Source organism: Amblyomma mixtum, chromosome 5 (genome assembly GCF_055824585.1).
Source record: "Amblyomma mixtum isolate Tamu chromosome 5, ASM5582458v1, whole genome shotgun sequence".
NCBI lineage: Eukaryota > Metazoa > Arthropoda > Arachnida > Ixodida > Ixodidae > Amblyomma > Amblyomma mixtum.
In genome coordinates, this window is record NC_143016.1 from 12,501,942 (window position 1) to 12,518,106 (window position 16,165).

The window sequence follows — 16,165 nt, forward strand, 5'->3', positions numbered from 1 at the left end:
TATTGTGCGTGCAAAACCTCATCGTTCCAAGAAAATACGGAAACAAATTTTGAACACGTGGAGAATGGACTAAACGTTCAACTTGTCTGTACAATAGCCGCCGTGTTCGTCATACAAAACGTCAAAGAGAAAAATCCGACCCCCGTGTTGAATTACTCTTCATAACAATAGCATAAAAATAGCAATAACATTTTCACCATGAGCTCTCGGTTTATTTCACATTCAAGCTGACACAACTCTGCGACGCGCATTGTTTTCTCCTGTTGTCCTTTGCTTTCATCATTCTGAGTGGTTTATGTCCCGAGCGGTTTATGGCACTCTTTTTTCAGTCCCGTGCCTGGCTTCGTCTCTGCTTTACTTCGGTTCTCTATGTTTAGTAACTTCTAGCAAAGCAAGCACAATCGATCTAAACACAACAATTTCTAGGATCGTTCTCTTCCGAGACAGGTTTTTCTCTACTATTAAATAAACACACTTGAAGCCAGACAATGACGTCATTAACAAGCATCAGGCGCTTGGATATGTCTGAAACAAATAAAACTGTGCAAAAAAAGCATGCGTGAAAAGAATACGAAACAGTAGCACACAGCCAAGATATGATTTTTGGCATCAACTGAGGTGGTGTTTCCACCGGCGTGCTGTTAACCATGCGGAAGTGTCCTTACTAAGTGATTGCCAGACTTACTCTGCGTTGCCTCTTACAAGTTCGCCTCCGGTTCGAGTAGTCAGAGAATCGCCAAGAACCGAACAGGGAATTTCGAGCTGGGGAGAGTGAGGTACTTCGATCCTGAAAACTCAAGCTAATGTATGGAGCTTGTAGTTAGGCCTCTTCTCTTCTCGCAGAAACGCACACATCACTCAGGGACGCCTACTCAAGGCAGACGGAACCATTTCCAGCACCTGCGTTGTGCAATGTGGGAATCGCCGGGTCCTTTTTCGCCGAAACTGTCAGCGCATACTAAGCAATCTCGTTGCCAGCTTCAATAGCAGCGAGTATTGCGCGAAATGGATATATTGAGGTACCAACTGCTCGTTCTCTTGCCTAATACTACAAAGCGCAAAACGCTTGTCCAGAACGTATGAACTGCGTGCTCCGGGCTGCTCCGGGCTATGCGCGCGACATCTAGTGATAGCGCCTGGTTAGAGACGGCCGACGTGTGAGCATGCGCGGCAGAACTGATAGCATGCCCGTCCATTCGCCGCTTGCTCTTCACCGTGGCTTCGCTACCTCCTTTCGCCGTCGAAGCCCTTTATGTGGTGTTGGCTGCAAAACGGAAACCATGCGGCTGAGCGCATGATTCTTTGCTGTTTTTTTTTTCTTTCTTTTCGCGTGCAGAAGCTCTGGTGTTCAAAATTTTATCGCGTCATGGTCATGACAACGTTTCTGGTGACAGAAGCAGATGGCAAAACGGCGGCAGACAATGTGCCGCGAGAAGACGGCAATGCTATCAGTTTGGCCGCCCACGCTCATGCCAGAGCTGTCTGGAACCAGGCGTTATCGCAAGATGTCGCGCGCGTAGCCTAGCACGGCTCGTAACCACACTACTGACGTTATAGACAGGCATTTTGCCCTCTGTACTAGCTCGCTACGACTAGTCCTATCGTAAGAAATAGATCGCTGCACTGAGTCGTTTGCAGAGCCTATTTCGCCTATTTTAGCCTATTAAACAACACACTTTCGCGAGACATATTCACTCTAGTTGGGCTTTTCCTTGTTGCTCAGTTATTTGCAGGAAGGTTCACATTATCCTAAAACATGTACCTTCGTTAGTAACATCAACGGCAAACTCGAGCGAATGACCGAAAAAAGAATTTTTGAGGAGACAGAGAGTTTAAGCATTCGACGAGGAACATCACTTACGGCTGATGAAACTTAAGAATCTAGAGCTAGCAGCTCGCCAGCATAAAAGGCTCCGCTGCTTTAACTTTTATTCTGCATAAATACTGGAGTACACAAGTTATCAAGTGCCCCAACGTTGCACTGGAATGTGACTACTGCGCAGTGCATCTTTGTTCAACTTGCCCTTTCAAGCGGGAGTTGCAGCGCGAGCTACCGGAAGGCATCCAGATGGTGGAAGGTCTCTTCGAAGACTATCCGTTGACACCTCCGAAGCCCGAAGCAGAAACCATTAGAAGTTATTTTTTTCTCTTATTTCAAGTTTATCATGTATCCTGTCTGAATCTAGTGGTCGCATCGCCTTGTGAAAATTACTCACGCGCCGCCGACAATGGTTTTGTTTTTACTCCTGCATAATATTTAAAAACCGACTTCGAAGCTCAGGAGTAGTCAGAACTCTAACGATTACAAAGTTATCCACTACAACAGGGTTATATTACCTATGCCTGCTTTTCAAAACACATTCTTCACACTGTATTGCTGAAAAAAAATTTTAATATTAGAGGTCGTTGAGGTAACCGCTAGGTACAGCTCTTTTTTGAGCCTCTGACATCAGTTAGAAATCGCCATGGTCACATAACAAGTATGCCTTTCTGCTCGAAGTACGACTTGGACGATGTGGCCGTCATTTGAAATTTTATCCATTTCCCGGAATCTTGCGCCCTCTTTCATCCAGCAGCACTTGACGTGGCAGTTGCAATGTATTATCGCAGGATATCTGGCCCCCTAATGGATAAGTCTGCTTCTCGCGACGCCAAAGAGCGTTCCGCTTCTAATCATTTTCTCTCTACTGTGAGAGTGCAGCAAGTCTCTAACTTCCTTTTCTAGTCGGCTACATTTATTTCTCATTCCTTTCTTAGGCTCGTCTCAGCGTGCCTTTTCATTCCCGTCGGTCCATGGCAAACTGCTGCGAAGAGCACCGCATTCGAAGCAAAAGGAGGCTGAAGACCAGTCGACCGGTAGCAAGCGATGACGTTCGCTGCGGTGCGCCGCCGTTAAGGAGGCCCCTGTGCGTGGGCGAATTCGTGGGCGCAGATGGCCGCCAGGGAAAAAGAGCTAAGCGCTGGAAGAAGCGAATCTAAAATAAATGCCGGAAAGCGATGCAGCACTAATGCCAACCTTCTTGGTAGCGACGAAAAAGAGGCCGCGTGATGTAACATGCGCCAAGCGACCGTGGAGCCCGATAAAAAGGCTCGCGGGTCCGTACGTGTCAGTGCTTCAATCCGCCCAAAGTGCGCGGCGGACGGGGGCTGCAAAACTATCTCCCCTACGTGGCGTCACGTTCACTCAGCTTGCGAAGTGCATGGCCGCATCAATGAAAATGCCTGTTTCATTGGCTCATTGGGAAAGACGGTCACCAGCGATATCGTATCCGCGCTCGAAGGCTGGCCTTGAGGCCATATCGGTAAACGTACGACAACATGCGTCAGTACCGCCGAGATGCAATGCAGTCCTCTTTTAACAACTTACAGGGAGGAAACACATTGTTAGGACTGTAGTCCCCTCACTCGCTACATCTCTGTCACGCTACTTTCTGCTGTCGCTGTTATGCTTAAAACAAACGAGTTTAAAGGGATTTTTTTTTATATCCTCGCGATGGTGGAATTTTCCCATGACAGCACCACACACGGCATATAGCGGATTTTGACTCGCGGAACTTGTCATGTTTACGTCTTCCGGACTATGTGCTGTACGGCGCCGCTAGAAGGGAGTCACGCGTCTTGAAGTCAATAATTACGCAAGCGGTGCACAAATGTTTTCGTGCTTACTACAAGCACACCATTATCCACTCCATCACTGGCTGACGGAACCGTGCCTGTGCTAGACGGCTTGAAAAAGTTAATATGTTTAACGATCTATGCCTTTCATCTTCTTTTGTTAGTCCGACTTCCTGGAGCCACATGGGCATTGCGAACGGCTGTAAATATTTGCTCTTGCAAAAATTGAGCCAACTTTCAAAAACTTGACAGAGAACTCCCCCTATATGTCAGAGCAAGGATAATTCTTACTGTCCCATTAATCACGACCTCCTCGAACTCAATGCTACCAGCGCATCAATGCTACCGGTGTTACCAGCGCCCTATGCTCTAAAATGAATGTTATAGCCGTTACTGGGGAATACATTCCGGTGCTTAGAAGGGAATAGCGTCCTTCGGTAGCTTTTGCAGCATTGCCAAAAAGGGTTGCCGTGGGACGTGAAGTGTGCACAAAGCAGCGCAAAGGAACTTAAACATTCACTGCTGAGAGTCTGGATTCCTTCCCAAGAATAAATAATGAACCGCCATTGCTGAATACTTCAGTCAGGCAACAAAACAAGCACTTCATGAAACCAGTATAAATAGAAGCTCTACAAGATTAGTACGTCAGTTCAGCATCGATCAGTCCCTGCACAATGTCCCCTTCATCCGAGACAGGTTGGACGACTACTTTGCGCACCTTGATACCTACATATGCCACATCTATTTGGATATGCGCGTGTGCTTCCTCACTTGAAGTTATTTTTGTGATTGCTTGCATTTTGATTCTGCTTTATTTCGAAGTATCGCCTGTCTTCACCACAAAGGTTCTGCTCTTTAGTCAGTCTGCAGTGTTTAGACTCATATCTTTTAAGTGCGATGAGCTCAACGTGTCCGCTCGAGCTTTGTCGCTCTATCCCTCCCGTCAGTCATATTTCTACGGTGTAAGTAGTGATATATATTTGAGAGCGACGTAGATTTAGAAAAGAAATGTCAATTGGAAATGAACATTTCCAACTGAATGTATTTGGAAATTGTAAATTTGAAAACTGCATGCATTTGGAAATATTTTTTCAATGAGAAGGTATGCTGTACGGTGTTAATGTCCGAAAGCTACATGAGATATGAGGGAAGCCGTAGCGGAGGGCACCGGAATAATTTCCGCAACCTGGGGTTCTTTGTGTGCACAGACAACCCACAGCACACACGGGCGCCTTGCGATTTATCTGCACCGAAAAGCGGCCGAGCGCGGGGTCGAAACCGCGTCTTCGGGCTCAGTTGCTGACAAAGGTTTTCTAAGAAATCTGGACATGGTTGTCTGAACAATGAGCCACTCAAAAAAAAAAAAGAGGACTTGAAGCACACACATGAAGAGGAAAGGAGCAAAATCAAATTGCAGCCGCTCCAGTCTAATCGATTAATAAACGCCTTTGTCGTACCGTGTACCGTGTTACCGTTACCGGTAACAGAATAACGGGAGCCCACGCGCATCCAATCCGCATGCGCAAATCGCCTTGATGATGCCAGATGACGCCAGGTATCTGGCAGATGCACGCGCGCCTGCAGCATCGGGACCAATCAGCGCTTTGTCACCGATGGTGGGCTGGCTCCCGGTACTCTCGTGACAGTAATGTTAACATGGTACACGGCATGCTAACGGTGTCTAATGTTGAAAACATGGTGCGATGCAAAGCCATGGCATCATGTGAAATCTCTCATCGTTTCTACACTTGTTTATAGCACCCACATTATTATTAAGTATACATCTGTCTACCTAGAATTCTCTCAGGCTGGGTTACATTGTTTCCTTTTTCCTTTAAGAAAAATTACGAACTTTTTTTAGACTTCATACTTAAGGCCTTCTAATAAGAAAACAGGCGGCATGCGTCATTACAAGCGATCAAGCGTCTCGAAGAGGCAGCACCGAACATTAGATGTGCCTTGTCAGAACACGTTAAATTGTTATCGACCCACGGTGTTAACTTACCCCGCGTACTTCGAAACACGGCAAGAGGCCTTCTCCGATGCAATCGAGTGCCCACTCGATTTTTCGCCCAAAGTGCATTTCTGAATGCCTGTCATGCCGCCTCCACCCTTGACGATGTTGTCCACGTAATGAAAAGCGATCGTCTCTTCGGAGAAGCAGAACGCAAGGCCAAGAGATGCGATATAAAGCGCCTTAGCTTGTTTGCAATAGTTTAAGCGCATTGTGAAAGCAGAAGACTCCGGGGCCTTCCAGTCTTCCAATCTTCATTTTCTTTTTGTCCATTCTCTTAAACGCAAGAAGAAGAAACCAGTCTCAAAGATTCGACTAGCGCGCAACAACGGCGGCTTGTACTCGTTCATCGACTTTGAGCGGCACTGGCGAAGAGAATGTGCTGCAAGGAGAGTCGGCAACGCAGGCTGGCCTACGCCATATCGACTTGGGAGGACGCTGCCGTAAATTCTCGCGAGAATAAAATTTAGTTTACTCAGTCTGTTTTTACCATTGCCAACGTAGTCACTTTTACGAAAGTTACAAGCAACAAAAATAGTGGGGCATAAGGCAGTCGACCACACAAAAAACGTATGCTATTCTAAGCGCAGAATGTCATGCGACATTTTATAAACAGAAAACCATAGTGAATAAAGGCGACCTGACACTGGAATTTTGTCGACGAGTAGTTTCGAACGTGGCGCTGGAGGTAAATGTAGCAAGAACTAGTCTTACAACTTTTTCAGACATTCCACGAGAGACTTTCGTGCTTTTACCTGTACACTCTAGAGATGGTGCATGTCCAAATATTGTGGACTGCATAAAAACAGTATTCAATTTTGCTACTTCATGCATGTATTGTAAGGCAATAAACCAACACGCACTGTAGAGGAACTTCATTGATATATTATCTTACAGGATGATTTCGTACTTTGAAGCCTAGAGGCAAACTTTGTCGTCAAAATTACAGACGCTAATTTAGACTTTTATGTACAGACTGCGTAAACAACTCACGTAGACTGTCTACCGACAGGTTACAGATCTACATTTTACATACGTTATCGCTGTCAGATCGACTATTACCAAGCACACCGAGATATACTGTGTCTATAGACGAGCACACATCGAGCACGAACACAAGATGCCCTCTAACCTTCGCGCACTTTGGAAAGATACGCTTTCCGCCGCCCACAGAAAGTTAAACCTTCAAAAGGGCGCAAGAAATAACAAAAAAAAAAAACGAAAAGATGCTCAGGCAACAGCAAGAGGACTAGGCACTAAACTAACAAAAAGCGGCGGAGAAAGAAGCACGCGCTGTCCGGAGCCGTGGGCTTTGCAAAGCGAGTGCGGTGTGTGCTCCGGAACGCGGAATATTCACGCAGAATGCATTAAGCAACAAAAAGTGACAGCGGTCCATTCAAGCGGTGCTGCTGCCGCATTCCTTTCATTCAGCCGGTTGCCTCATTTATGGTCGCAGTCTTTTTTTTCCCCGGAACGTCAGCTTTTCCAAACTAAGGGCCGACGCGAACAACTTTCTTCATCATTTTGTATTCTTCTCCGATCGCCGCAATTATTTCTGCCTCAGAATTTCTTATCATACTCGTCGTTGCTTTGCTTTGTGATCCACCTCCATTAAGTTACTAAGAAATCGGCAGGTACGCTGATGGTGGCCGAGCAATTCGCATTGCGGCCCTTCTGCGCGTGTAAAATACATCACGAAGCCTGAAAAACAATGCAGCGAGTTCTCTGCTTGTTATGACGGTTTTCAACAGTGATCCCGGTACTTTTCATTCCTTCGTACTTGGCGCCTTTTTTCGGACGCTGCGCCGAGAGGAAGAAAGGCCCAATCTGCGAAGAAACTCTCTAGGACACATATAGCTATGAAAGCTGATTAAGTAGTTCCAGGATCACGAGTTCATAGCTATACTCCCGTTCCGTGGAAGAGGACAGAAATATCATGAGAGTCCAGTCGATTGAGCTGCAAAGTCGACACCGTATGAGATGAGGCGCTCCCCAGAAGACCTTTCCGAACACGCATTTTTGCAAGGATGGGTTGTCTCCGCTGTTACATTCGTACTGCTTTTATGCTTCTTGTCGCCGCTAACTTTCCTTTACCAGCCGTTACTTTGCTAGGAAGTCTCACTGTGACTGGCTAAGTGTGGCTAGGAAAAAATAGCGGCTGAGGATTGTTTGTATGACTTGCCAAAGGAATAGAGTAGCTCAGGATCGTTGCTCAGAGTGGTTGCTTTGTGCTTTGCTTTAGAAGACTGACTTAGAATTCTTATGAGCCCACCTTTACTTGAAACCAGCTTACGAAATAAATAAAACGGCTTAACCAAAAGCGGATGATTGTTTACGTCGCTCACCTTCACATAAGTTTACATGTTTACATAAGCTCACCCTTACTCAAAACGAGCTTAAGAAATAAATAAAATGGCTTAACCAAAAGCGGATGAATGTTTACGTCGCTGACGGCAACTCCACGCAAATTGATCTGTCTGGACGCTATAAAAGACAACCCCTCTGTGCATCGTGTGCAGTGTTGTGGGCGCAAGAAAAAATTTGACTGTGCGTAGTCTTCTGACATTAAGTTATCGCAATAAGGATGAAATGAAAAGCCGAATGTTATGAATGACCGAGGTGGAACAGGAGGGTAAGAAAATAGCCTTAACATTTGCATAGTCGCTAACATCACAGCACCAACTGCTACGCTTGTATCGGAGAGGCTTTCATAAACTGCTTGTCACTACATTACGGCGGAAGCTGCTGACCAGTCTCAAAAGTACAGAATTTCACTGGGGCTATAGTAGGGGCATCATTTGCTTGATAAGCATTCATGTCATCGATGTAAGATTATTTAGCCTGCAGTGATTCATTTACCCATTCATTTTCTTGCCTCGCTATACGAGCCACTCTATTTCTTTGCCTAAATGCTCGCAGCTGGCGAGCGATGTTTGGAACAACTCCGATAATAAATGCGGTGCTTCTAATGAAAAAGAGACAAAGTAGAGAAGTGGCAAAATAAGTACCGCGTAAGAACCTGTTTTCCACTGCCTTAGGGCTTTGTTAGTTTGCCTACTGGTTAGTTTTGGGGCCCATGTATAGCTAAAAAATATATAATCGCGCAACCTCAGGGTACTACGGTTGACCAACACGAAATGATGAAAAGACGGCGCCACACACACACACGCACACACACACACGCACACGCACGCACGCGCACGCACGCACGAGCACGCATACGCACACACGTGCACACGTGCACACGCGCACACGCACACACGCACACACGCGCACACACGCACACACACGCACGCCACGCACGCACACACACACACACACACGCGCGCACGCACGCACACGCACACGCGCGCACGCACACACGCACGCCACGCACGCACGCACACACACACACACACACACGCACACACGCGCACACACGCGCACACGCACATGCACATGCACACACGCACGCAAACACACACACATGGCCGTAGTAGCCTGTGAACTGGGCTGATCCGCGGCTGAGGGGAGCTGTTCTCCGCATCACGCTCCGGCTAAGGGACCGTGTCGAATAAGGTTGCCGAAATTGGCCTCCGCCGGAGGGAAAACACCAAGATAGAGCGGCCGACTGGGGCAATTTCCTTACTTGACATGAAATTTATTATCGTGATGCTCTTTTACTCGAAGAGTTAACAGCCGGCAAATTATTTATCGCTTGCCCTGTGTATGAGTTACTTCTAGCTTTGATTGTAAGCCAATTGGAGACCAAAAAAAAAATGTCTAAAAAGCGATTGAGCAAAAATGGTATGGAAATGAGGGGTTCATTATGACATACATAAGAAGAATGCCGGCAGTCACCGAAACCAACAAAAGAATAGGAGAATTTCTTTTTTCATCTGTTCTGTCAATCAATTTATTAATGAGAAATTAGTAGCAGTGCAAGCAGGAGGATCTGCCGCCGCCATACCTCAATTGGTAGAGTATTGTTCGTTGCATAGGGTGATCCTGGGTTCGGATCCCATTAGCGGCATGCGCTTCTGTTTTCTTATTTCTAATCAGTTAGCTTTCAAGCATAAAATGACTACTCGGTTAATTTGCCAATTCTCATTTGCTTCTCCCTGGTTTCGGTGACTGTTGACTTTCTTCGTACATTTAAAAAGCTTTGAGACAAATCGGGAGGCGCAACCGAAAGCCTGGGTACTGTGCCGTTCTCACCACACACCCGAGTGACGTGAGTGCCAAGACACCCTTAGGGAGCATGGGGTAGCTGTTCCGGTCTCTCAGGAAATGCCCTCTACTCAGCGTGACAAACTCAGCCTGAAACTTCCTTTTGCCGGTTGCACAGCGAGAACAAGCAAAAATCAAAGGTTCACGAACCGACTTGATATAGCGAAGATGATAGAGAGGAATTGCAAATCTTTCATAAGAACCCATGCTAGGACACTACATAACAATACAACATATGCAGAGAAATACTAGACAGAGGCTAATTATGGAGAGAAATCTTAGACGACGAGGCCGTTCCGAAAACAGGCGCGTACCCTCTCGCAGGTCCGTGGCTGCTAGACAGCCGTGTTCCACGACATTAACAGTAGCGCTTCTTTAAAGACAATTCAACACGGGCTAGTCTCCGGGGCTCAACGCACCTTGTTTATACGCGCGCCACGTTTCTTCATCTTTTTGCACCAAGGCAGATGCACGCACAGGTAACTGCTGAAGTACGAGCACTCGCTTACCCTCCCTACGGGATGCGCGTCGCCACTGGCCTGATAGGAAAAAATTCTCCACAAAGCTCAATTCGTTTCTTTGGCTGGGCAGCGGCGCTTCTTAGCCAGGTGGAGAGGGTATCACTCAGCAAGCTCAAGGCTTACACACTGCCCATCGGACTTCTGCAAATTTTTCTACGATGTTCTCCGCCACAAGAGGTACCCCCATTGACTTCACAACAAAATGTTTTCACTGTGGGGAGGACCTGGGCAAATTCTACCACATTGTAGGAGCTTAACAAAACAACCCCATAATTCCCCTCATCCACAAACCATCGATGGACCAGAGGGAGGCCGCCCTCTCCGACTCAGACCTCGACCACCTAAAGTGCCGGTCGGCTAGGCCACAAGAGCAGCCCCGGCCAACGGCTTCCTCAAATTTGGCTCCGCCCACTCAATATGTCCCATCTAACAATGTGTAAAGAAGTTTCTTCCATTTCCCTTATGCCTGCGTATGTATGTGCGAGTTTCTTTACGCACCGGGCGGGCTTCTTAAAGATGTGCAAAGTTTTGCGACATCAGTTGCGAAAAAGGAATCATACCTGGCCAATGCTCACGCATCGAGCACACCTGTATGCCTTGTAGGCTGTGGCAGTCCGCCACCAATGGTGGCACAAAACGTCTTTCTTTCTACGCCACCTGGTCCGGCCTGTCCCGACAATCACGCTCCATGAGGCTACTCTTCCACTCGAACGGTTCAGCGCTAAAAGTCGCTCGGACTGCGTTGCTTCGGAGAATTTTGGAACGCCGCGCACTCTCCGCTCGGTGCGTGACGCGAGGCCAAAAGGACTTCAGCGCAAGCCAGAACTAACAGCGGCGCCACTGTGGCAAGGCGTCGTAGCAGCAGCAGTCGAGATGAGCGCTGGTCTGGAAAGCAGCGGCGTAGAGGTATCTCCCATTGTGCAGTCCTATCTGCGCCGCTGCCGCATTGTTTATATTGCGGCGGCCCCTTACATTATAGATCGGGTTCCTCTTGGTTCATTTTAAGACGCCCGGCCGACTCGGGAATCATGTCTTTTCAGCCACTTCCGCATCGCTACCTATGTGCCGTGACGAATGGTGCAACCTTCCCTTTTTCCTGTCCCACCCTAGAGACAAGCGCGTCAAATGGATTTGCCAGCCACATTATACGCATGCAGCGCTCTTTCTTTCTTTTGCACAAAGCTTCCTGCTATACTGTCCAGCGTGAACGCATTCTTCGTCCTTAGAGCTTTATTTTGTGCCCCTGTTTTGGTTTTTTCTGCAGTTCTGACCATCCTCCTCCCAGAGTGGCCCGACTCTTTCTGCAGCTTTGCTGCAGCTAGTCCCGCCTGCGGAGAGCCACTTCACCGCCGGCGTATCTATTTTGCTACCAACGTTCCTTTCTGGTGAGCATCAGCCTCTCTTTCCTTCTTCTGATGCCTGTAGGTCCGTGTTGACAGTAAAGATGCTATTGAAAAGTCCAAAGAATGTTTCGCGATTCGTTTCTTATACGTAGGGTATTCTATTTTGCCCTTAAGAGATCCCGTAGCCACTTCTGATTATCACGCTGTGTAAAGCCGCCTTCGAAACAAAGCAGGAAAAAATGTCAACTCTATTCTCCTCACCAGCCTACATTTCAAGGCCGCAAAAGAGAAAAATCAGCCGCTAATTCTGTATTACGTTGCCCTTCACTCTACGTATACGGGCTAAAGCTTGGATGTGTTGTTAGGAAATAAAATTAAACAGCGAAGATGCCAGCAGTGCTTGTTTACTTTTCGACCGTAACACATGTCAAAAGGGAAACCTGAAGCTATGTTATGACGCCTCCATCATGAGCCCTGATGCGTCAAGGGCGTGGCATAGAGAGCCCTCCGATGAGCTGACGGCTTAGTTCCCCTGTTGACGCAGTAAGCATTCATGGAAGGTTGCAGCAGTGCGCAAACTGAGCGTGCCACGTCCTCAACATGGGATACCACTTGTTTACGAACCCTCCAACGGACGACGCGGGCAAGGCTTCACGCGTCTGCTAAGGGATTTTGAGCGAGACAAGCGCACACTGATAAGACTTCCGCAACTTTTCGCTGGTGCGAGCCCGCGCGAGAAATGGAATCCGTAGAGTTCATTTATAGTTTTACATGCTCATCGAAGTGAGTGCAAGCGAGGCTTGCTCGCTCTCCCGCAACTTATGGCAGTGATTGCAAGGCGATGCGCCGCAGAGTCGAAACACATAAAAAAAACGAGTGTTGCTGCAAAAATGAAGGCACCTCGGAACATCTCGCTAAATACGTCTCGCAGATCATGGCCAGATACTATGAAATGTGTTCCACCGCATAGAAGAAAGGGTTCGAAGGAATTTCCTAAGAACAACTAGAGCTAGGCGAAGAAAAACAACTTCAAGCGACGAGGAGAAGCCAGGAAAGAAAAAATATCAGCAAAAAAGTCAGTGGTCAAATTTCGTTGCTTGATAGGGCCTAGAATGCTGTATAGTTCTCCGGCATGCAGACTATTTGTGTCGAGTGCTGTGGGAAAGCACACGACGACCGAGACCAATCCAGCCCTACTGTGCCAAAGCCGTGCCTTCATGTCAGTGAGCAAATATGTTATTTTTTTCGCGGGGCGGGGAGGGGGGGGGGGGGGGGGGGGAGAGACACACGGCTGCTGCTTCTGCTTTTGCCTTCTTGGCGGCACTCGAGTTACCACCAGCAATCTCCGCTTTTGTTGCTTTTCTCAGCCTCCTAATTGTGCTATTTGTTATCTTTTTGCAATTATGTGTACGCTGCTTTGGACGGCCCAAGCCGAAGCTCGTAAACGTTTCATGTACTGGTCATCACTGGTGATATCTATGTCCCCATGCGTCTGTCGGTTGTTGGTGATTCAGACGCCAGCGTGTCACTTGAGACAATTGTGCAATGCTAATCAAGAATGGGATAACATAAAGATTGTACTTCATTCTGATTTCGTCCGCTTTTGGGTATCATTTCAAGCGCTGTCACTCAGTCATGTCTTCTCACCAGGATTGGACGTTTGAGAAGGCAACAAGTTAAAATAGAGCACAACAAATATATGCAAGAGAAGTATAATCTGCATCCTCATTTTTCGTTACGGAAATAGCGTGCATGCTGCTTCCGTGCGTATTTATATAATAGCAGCACAGCTGGGTTTCAACGCTAAGCGATCCTGCCATTGTTATGAGCGTGTTTTCCACACAGCACGCTTTAACTTTGTTGCCCTCTCTGTCTTGTGCACCCTGCACGCCTCACTGCAGCTCTGTCTGTCCTCCATGTCGTAAGCCGGCGTTGTATTCAAAGCCAACGCGAAAGGCGCTGGCTTTTGGCGGCTCTTCCAATTCCTCGCGCCGCACGGTGTGCACTCGGCTGTGCTCTGCTGGCAGGCACCCAGCTCTGCCAGCCCCGTTTTTCCTCACTTTTGCGTGGTGTTGTGTGGCACTCCCTTAATTTGTCATCACCCGTGGCCTTTGTTTTTCTATTCTCCAGTATTTCACCCATCGTAAACTTGAAATTCTATTCATTCTTGTCCGTATCACATCACTCACAGAAACCTCTCTCTTTCATCGCTGTTTCTTCTCACAGTTTGCGCGACCTCAATTCGGTCCATGTCCTGCCTTGTATACGAACAGTTAACGCTTTCTCTTTTTCTGCGTATGTATGTGTTTTCCGCTTTCGTACATATATTCCTTTGTGAAGAAATATAGTTTCTTTTGTGCTTTGCTGGCTCCCTGCTTGAGCCACACATTCATTGGGATAAAGCTGATTCTCTGAATAACAGCTTAGTTCTTCAATATAGTACTGCTTGTTGTTGCGTAAACTCAAACAGGAGCAGCCCAAGCCGACTTACATTTACTTTTGCAGAAATTTTAGAACGAAAAAGGACAGGCAGCATGTTTCGTATTTAGCGCCTCGATCCACTCTTATGGAGCTTGTCGAATTCCCCATCGTGCTCCGACTACAAATAAAATCACTCTCCCAGTCAACAATATTAATGCAGAAATGCATCCGTGGACTCTTCCTCAAAGTCCCTATGATCGTGTGCTGTTTCTGAGCGCGGTCATTGTTCTTAAAGTCACATCACGGAGAAACTATTCTGACAACTTCCAACTCTTCTTCTGTTCCTGATCCAGCGGGACCACCATCGTCGTAACTAAGCATCCTATTAGTAACCGGGTTTGTCGTAAATCCTATAACAATTGCTCGTACTTGAGCTTCAACCTCAGTAGCAGTAGCTTATATAAGCCACTACATGAAAACGCACATGACATACGTAACGCTGTGGAGATTCACTCCGTCTGCAGGGAAACTTTTTCTTTCGCCTTTGGCGCTTGCACTAAGGGCGACGAGGGGGTACTCTGGATCCTCGCCTCTTGTTTGAAGTGACTTGTGTTACAATGTATTATCGCGCGCAGTATGACTTGCAACACGGAGCAGGTGGTGGTGGTGGTGGTGGTGAAAACTTTTATTTTAGGAAAAAGAGTTTGTGAGCCACAGAGTGGCCCCGCTACATGGTCGGCGTCCCTAGTCCGGGACACCGCACGACGAGGCCCCGTCTCTCGCCCGTTTCACCAGAGCCCTTTGGGACTCAAGCGAGGAGCAGTTGAGGAGGGCAGTCTCCCATGCCTCTCTGGAAGGGGTAGGGGAAGGGGGGAGGTGGGGATTTTGAGTACATGCCCACACCATGTGGAAGATATCACAGGTCTCCCCACGGTGTGGGCATCGCCCATCCGTGTTAGGATCGTAATGTTTTATTATTGCAGGACAGAGTAGAGTACCTGTCTGCAGGCGCCTTAAAGTTCGCTCCTCCGTCTTACTCAGCCCTTTTGCAGGGGCCGGGAAAAGGCGGTGGTTGTCGCTATAATGTGTTAATATTTCCCTGAATCGCAGCAGCGGCTGGTTAGTCTCCGAGCCAGAAGAGCTGGGATGAGGAGCCCGGTGAGTAAGCGCTCGGGCAGCCGCGTCAGCGGCCTCATTACCTCGTAAGCCCTGGTGGCCAGGAGCCCAAATGATTCGTTTGGGTGTTGGATCAGTGGCAGTCCGTCGTAGAATACAAGCAGCTAAGGGGGAGATCTCCCCTGCCAAGTAATGTTCACATGCTTTTCGGGAGTCCGTGATGATTATTCTCGAATTGGCGTGGGCGGCAGCAAGCGCTATCGCTACTTCCTCGGCCCGCATTGAATTCGGGGCTCGAAAGGAGAGTCCATCAACGTGCATTTCCTGGTGAACGACAGCGGCCGAGTAAAATCCCGTGGGCGATGGCCCTGCTACGTCAACATAATATACACCGGGTCGGGAGCCGTGTTGTCTCTCAAGAGCCCGAGCCCGCGCTTGTCTTCTGTTTTCATGCATGTCGGTGTCCATGTTACGGGGGAGCGGGGAGACCCAGAGCATATGGTGCCATAGTACTGGGATACGCTCCGCCTCCTCTGGAGTGCAGTCGTGTTGGATGTGTAAGCGGTTTAGCAGGCGGCGCCCAGGAGCCGTCTGCGTGAGCCGCGTGTATTGGTTCACGAGGTGGGCCTCCCGCAGCTCCTGGTAGGAGTTTAGCACCCCCAATGCCTTGAGTTTGGCATTAGAGGTAGCCACCGGGAGATCCAGGGCTCGCTTAGTTGCCTTGCGGATGATGGCGTCTATTCGCGCCTCGTCTTGCTTAGTAGTGCGGAGATATGGCACGGCGTAGAGGATCCGGCTAGTCACGAAGGCATAGACAAGCCGAAGCGCGTCCCTGCCCCGCAGACCACCCCGCTTGTTGGAAACGCGGCGGATCATGCGCCCTACCTGTTCGACTACTCTCTTGAGTTTCGCAATAGTGGAGTCCG